The 7,068-nt window shown below is 41.0% G+C and overlaps 1 pseudogene; it reads right to left on the bottom strand.

Moving 5' to 3' along the window:
- Positions 1-2,380: 2,380 nt before the first annotated feature.
- On the bottom strand, positions 2,381-3,206 carry LOC136404220 (calcipressin-3 pseudogene; annotated as a pseudogene).
- Positions 3,207-7,068: the final 3,862 nt, after the last annotated feature.

Genomic DNA, 7,068 nt, shown 5'->3' with positions numbered 1-7,068 from the left:
ACACTTCCTGATATCAAGTTATATTACAAGGCCATTGTACTCAAAACAGCTTGGTACTGGCATAAAAACAGGCATATAGATCAATGGAACAGAACTGAGAACCCAGAAATAAACCCATACCTTTATGGACAACTGATATTTGACAAAGGAAGTAAGGAAATACAATGGAGTCAAGAAAGCCTCTTCAACAAATGGTGTTGGGAAAATTGGAGAGCTACCTGCAGAAAAATGAAACTAGACCACCAACTTACACCATTCACAAAAATAAACTCAAAATGGTTAAAAGACTTAAATGTAAGTCGTGAAACCATAAGCATCTTAGAAGAAACCATAGGCAGTAAGCTCTCCAACATCTCTCGCAGCAATATATTTGCTGATTTATCCCCACGGGCAAGTGAAATAAAAGAAAGGATAAACAAATGGGACTATGTCAAACTGAAAAGCTTTTGCACAGTTAAAGACAGTAAGAACAGAATAAAAAGACAAACTACACAATGGGAGAACATGTGCGACAATACGTCTGATAAGGGATTAATAACCAAAATTTTTAAAGAACTTGTAAAACTCAACACCCGGAAGATAAACAGTCCAATCAAAAAATGGGCAAAAGAGATGACTAGACAGTTCTCCAAAGAGGACATACAGATGGCCAATAGAAATATGAAAAAATGCTCAACATCACTAATCATTAGAGAAACGCAAATTAAAACCACATGAGATATCATCACCTCACATCAGTCAGAATGGAGCTCATCAACAAAACAACACAGAGTAAGTGCTGACGAGGATGTGGAGAAAAGTGAACCCTCCTGCACTGCTGGTGGAAATGCAGACTAGTGCAGCCACTGTGTAAAACAGTATGGAGATACTTCAAAAAATTAAAAATCGAATTGCCTTTTGAGCCAGCTATCCCACTTTTAGGAATATACCCCAAGAACACCATAGTACTGTTTCAAAAGGAGAAATGTACCCCCATGTTTATGGCAGCATTGTTCACAATAGCGCAGATCTGGAAACAGCTCAAGTGTCTGTCAGTGGATGAGTGGATTAAAAAGCAGTGGTACATATACACAGTGGAATACTATGGGGCCATGAAAAAGAAGGAAATCTTACCTTTTGCGACAACATGCATGGACATGGAAACTATTATGTTAAGTGAAATAAGCCAGGCAGAAAGAGAAAAATATTATATGACCTCACTCAGTTGAGTAATCCAATGAACAATGTGAACTGAGGAATGGAATTGAGACAGAGGAGGGTTCAAAGGGACCAGAAGGAAAGAGAACAGAGGGAAAGGGGATGATAGGATGGGATAAACCTGAAGGGAAGGGGGGAGGGCGCTTTGGGGAGGGGGGTAAGAAAGATGTTGAGGGGAATACGGGGGAAGGGGATGCATTTGGGGCAACACTAGAATCTATGTAAACAATAAATTAAAATCAATAAAAAAATCTGATTGTCTTTCTAATGCAAAGTCTATGAATGACACACACAAATATGTGTAGCATAGAAAAATTCAGCTGGTGATTGAAGACAATTCAGTGTGCTAAAGGCCATGGCATGATCACAAGTGGCAGATTGTAGTCACCACCTATGTCATAATCAGTCAGGCGCACTGGTCATAGATCCCCCTTCCAAAGTAGGAGTGGTGTGTGCATCACTTTCCTCCGACTTCCAAGCAAGAGAACAATGTGCACATAGATTTGTGCCATTTGATTCTGATGCTCAAAATAAATATGGCATTTCTTCCCCAAAGCTAAAGAAAAAAATACTTGAAAAAAATGATTTTTTAGGAGTTTGTTTATATTTCAGGTTTCTTTTCATGCAAAAAAAAATTTCATGTATACTGAATAACAATTTAACCTTTGATCAAGTGTTTTAGTTAGAAGGTATTATAGCAGCACAAAAATAAACACTAGCAGTGGTCGGCAAATTCATTAGTCAACAGAGCCAAATATCAACAGTACAACGACTGAAATTTCTTTTGAGAGCCAAATTTTTTAAACTTAAACTATATAGGTAGGTACATTCCTTATCACAGTAGTGCCTGCACGTGGTATTTTGTGGAAGAGTCACACTCAAGGGGCCAAAGAGCTGCATGTAGCTCGCAAGCCGCAGTTTGCCGACCAGGGGTCTAGGGCATTAAAATTGTAAGATTATTTTTAAATTAATAAAAATAGTATAGCACTTAGTGACTATAGTTTAGTTTTGGAGGAGCCCATGTTACTCAAATCAGGGAAATGAATATTGCTGGAAGGAGTCATTTTCTTAATTTGCTACTTTTAAAAATGGTCCATGCCATTTGTCGGGGGCTAATCCTTTTAAGTGCTGTTGAGAATATCAGTTAAAATTTTGACCAAGTAAAATCAGCCACTACTCCATACTACTGTGCTCGCAGTGCAGGCTTGGTGATCACACTGAGTCTCCTACCCTCCTCCCCTACACCATCAGCAGCAATAAACCCACCACTAGCAGCGGTCCTTGACTGAGGCCCAAGGCGGCAGCTGCCACACATCTGGCCATCAAAGGTCTGGTGCTTACTCAGTGCTGTGTGGGAAGTTGAGGGCGTCTCATTTGGGTAATTTTCTGTTGTTTTTTTTTTCTTTGTTTCTTCTTTCTCTTCAATTTCACTTTCATAGACATGAACCACCATGCTGGGTGTCTACTCAGTTCCTGCGTGAAATTCATATTTTTCTAGTGCCAATCTGGAAATAGCTCAAAGTAAATCATAATTTATAACAGGCATTGCATCTTCACCCTGCTGCCACCTGGAGATGCTGGAAGGGAGATGAGATGAAGAACTGCTTGATCCGCTGGGCTGGCAACAGATATGATCTGTCCCATATCTCACTGGCCATTGGGACCTGTGCAAATACAGCTTCTGCTTCTTCCCATTGGAGTCTGTTTCATGGTATTGGCGCACTTGCTGCTGCTTCAGGCTTGCTGAAATGTACTCTGACTCTTCTAAAGCTCTTAAACACTGAGATGTAACCTGGTTGTCACAGATGCCGAAAAGTACTTCAAGTCTCTCTGCTCTTGCACCTCAAACACTGCTTTACGGACCATGCAAGCAAGTGGTGGGGTAGGCAGATCATTTAAGCCCATCATCTCTTCCAGATTGTCTTCAGTTTCACCCAAAACCCTCTTCTTGGTAACTGCTACAGAGATGACTGGTTATCATTCGAAGATTCCATAGTGTTCCTCAGCATTAACCCTTAAAAGCATATCTTTTCTGTTTTTAGAGTTCAAAGATGCCTACAAGGTACCTACTTACTGTGCCTTGGCTGCTGCTGGAAGACAGGCAGTCAGGGGAGAGGCTGGTACGACCCCACGGGCAGAGTCGGTGGCAACCACGCTATCTGTTCTAGTTTTTAGTGACTCAGGGTATAGGGAATTTTCCACTTCCCTCAAAGTTGCTTTCATAGTAAAGACTATCTATACTGCCAAGAAAATGTGTCAAATTCCCCTACGTTTGTTTAATCTTCTAACCTCATTAGATTTAGCTTACCTAATTGCTTTAGTGTCTTTAGACTTGTCATTGTTTTCTATGTGTGTTTTCTGATTCTTTTCTTTTCATTCAGCCTTCCTCTTCTTAGCTCTTTCCAGGAAGAAAGCAAACACATTCTTGCTTGTGAACATGTGAGCAGTAACCATTGGTTTCATTCAACAAATGAACAATAACAACATGAATGGATCACTTACTGTGTCAGATATTGTGCTACATACTTTGTATACATTATCTCATTTATTAAATACCTATATTAGCCAGATAGCAGGAATGCAAAGTTAAATATGACCCTGAAATTGTTATCAAGGAGCTTATAATGTACTGAGAGAGACAAAATTCAGATAATGTCTACATAGCACTCTCAGTACATGGAGCTATCTTCAGAGCATTTTTGGAGCATGGAGGATGAGGGGCCAGTCCAGCAGTGCAGAGAAAGGCACAAGGGCAGAAGTCAGGTGGAGTGGAAGGATGATATCCCAGATGAGATGAAATATAGTCTGCCTTTAAAAACATATTAAGGAGAGTTTCAGTTGGAGAGGATGGTTGCTCAGGAAATTCTCTAGAGTTCAGTGTTATTAAGTTGAACAGCATGAGGATTATTGGGAAATAGATAGAGGTTAGACTGTAGAAAATTCTATATTACCTGCTGGGAAATCTGGACTTTGTTCTGGCTCTTAAGCAGTGGACTGACATGGCTGCCACGTAGAAAACATAGAAGAGCAGAGACAGAGAGATTGTGATGGGACATCTCTTGAGATGAGAGATGATATGTGTCAGGATCCCAGGGTCAGGTTAGCTCTTCTTGGTTGGAAAATCTTTAGGGCCATCTGTCTTCCTTGACTCTAAGTAATTATGAAGTTACTTACCAAGTACCTTACGAATCTCTGAATGGAAGTTCTGGGTAGTTTGGTGCTGAAAAGTGGGGAGTGGAGAATGTATGTTTACTGCAAATAGTGGGATTATGTCTAATGAAGGTTAGTTACTGACAAATTTCTACCAATTTCCAAGGAAGACTTTCTCTTAATAGTATATGTGGGGAGTGGTGAGAAAGAACCACCAATGAGCAAGCATCCACTCTGTGTAAAGCCCGGGCTATGGACATTAACATTTATTATATCAACAAGGCAGCAGCAGTGAGTCAACCTTCTGAGAGTTAGGCGGTCCTAAACAACATGTCATGGGAAATAACCACTTGCATGGTTATTTCCATGCAAGTCTTAAATAGTCTATCTAAGAGATGAGATGTTTATGTTTTCCTCCCAGCCTAAAAGGAATAGATTATAAAAGAGGTCTAATACATGAGGTTGATCAATTTGATACATATCCAGTTTAGTTAAGGTGATTATGGTATATTATCAGGAAAGAAATGGCATTAAAGGAAGCTGTAATTAATCTGATTAATTATATTTTAACAGGCTTATCTGAAGTAATAGAAAGGTATTATTTGCATGGAGTCTAGAAAAATTAAGATAGAGGCCCTGGCCGGTTGGCTCAGTGGTAGAGCATCGGCCTGGCGTGCAGAAGTCCCGGGTTCGATTCCCGGCCGGGGCACACAGGAGAAGCGCCCATCTGCTTCTCCACCCCTCCCCCTCTCCTTCCTTCTGTCTCTCTCTTCCCCTCCCACAGCCGAGGCTCCATTGGAGCAAAGATGGCCCGGGCGCTGGGGATGGCTCCTTGGCCTCTGCCCCAGGCACTAGAGTGGCTCTGGTCGCAACAGATCGATGCCCTGGAGGGGCAGAGCATCGCCCCCTGGTGGGCAGAGCATCGCCCCTGGTGGGCGTGCTGGGTGGATCCTGGTCGGGCGCATGCGGGAGTCTGTCTGACTGTCTCTCCCCATTTCCGGCTTTGGAAAAATACAAAAAAAAAAAAGAAAAATTAAGATAGAGCAAAAGACCTTGACCAACACTGATTCATTCAGAACATCCAAGGGAAGGAGTGACTGCAAGCCGATGTGTGCATAGCCATCATCACCTTTCTAAGTGTTTAAAAATACATCAGAATTTTCTGAAGTTGAAAGAAATAGTTCTTCCAATTATTGAACACTTTTTTTTTTCTAGAATCTAAACTCATCAAATAATATCAGTTTTATCAGGAGAGGCAGAACTATATAATGGTAAATTGGACTGCCTTCAGACCCCTGGGTTGGTATCTTGGCTCTGAAATTTAGAAGCTATGTGAATTAGTCATATATTGATTCATAACATATAACTCTATACCTAGCCATTCAAACAATAAGCATTTATTATCTCATGGTTTCTATAGATCAGAGAAGTAGAAATGGCTTAGCTGGCTCAGGGTCTATAATGTTGCTGCTTTCATCTGTTGGCTTGACTGGGGAAGGAGCGCTGACTTCCATGGGGCACATTTGTGCTGCTTGTCGGTCTTCCCACATAGACCTCTCTATAAGCTACCTGAGAGTCGTCAAGATGTCATGACCGACTTCCCCCAGAGTGACCAACTCATGAGAGAGCCAGGAAGAAGGAACAGCATCTTCTATCCCAGCTAAGGAAGTCTCTGACATAATTCTTTTCGTTAGAATTGGATCTCTAAGTCTGATTTAAACCAATGGAGGAGGAGACTTGTACTCCACTTTTTGAGAGAAGAGTTTCAATGAATTGTGCATACGTACAATTTTACACCATCACACTATAATAGTGAAAACCTTAAGCAATTCATTTAAAGTATCTGTGTTCCAGTTTCTTCATCAGCCATATAGAAATACTAGTATATGCCTTTTAGACCTGTTTTAAGAATAATGAATTCATGTAAAGACCTTAAAGTAGTGCAGGGCATAGGATGACTGCTCAGTAAGCATTAGTGATTGCTATGTTGATTACTAAGTCTGTCCCAGAACTCTCTGGCCTGTGATGGAGCTAATCTTGAGGCAAGAACAACACGTGCTGGCCTCAGTCATGGTTCCTTTTAAGCTGACCATTTTTATAAGCAATAGAGTCATCTCCATGTCCTCCTGTTGGGCCGTGATGAACCCAGATACCGTTCTTGCCTAGGTTGGGGATTCAGGACTGGCAGCACGTTTTCTTCTTTGCTATGAAAGCTCTTTATTTTTTCGTCCTCAGAGCAAGTGGGTCTGCAAAGGTACCAGCCAGACTATGTGACATCTGAGGTCCAGTGGCATAGAGATAAGAAAGATCAAAAGGTGTCCAGTGGTCCTGCTGAAATCAAAGGTGTAATTCTCAGCTGAGTTATCGAGAGCCATCCAAAAGCCTTTGGATAGATTCTTTTAGCTTCTTAATGTGGCTTCATTGAGCAAGGGCCTCTTGAGGGCTCTGACCTGAAGTTCTCTCAGAAAGCTGTATCTCTGACATCATAGGAAAGGGATCCAGGGTCAGAAATTACTTCAAAATCATACACTTCAGTTCCACCTCTGAGAATTCAGATATCAGGAACAAATATCAAAGAATATTCAAGAAGCTGCCTACCAAATAGTCCTCAGAGATATTATCTCAGATTAAATTAAATGTATAATAAATATTTATTAGTTACCTCCTATTAGCAAGTTACAATAGTTCTAGGGGAATGAGTAGAATATTACCCACGTAGGA

This window comes from Saccopteryx leptura, chromosome 4 (genome assembly GCF_036850995.1).
Source record: "Saccopteryx leptura isolate mSacLep1 chromosome 4, mSacLep1_pri_phased_curated, whole genome shotgun sequence".
NCBI lineage: Eukaryota > Metazoa > Chordata > Mammalia > Chiroptera > Emballonuridae > Saccopteryx > Saccopteryx leptura.
The sequence above is the reverse complement of the archived record's forward strand: the minus strand, read 5'-3'. Positions and strand labels throughout refer to the sequence as shown.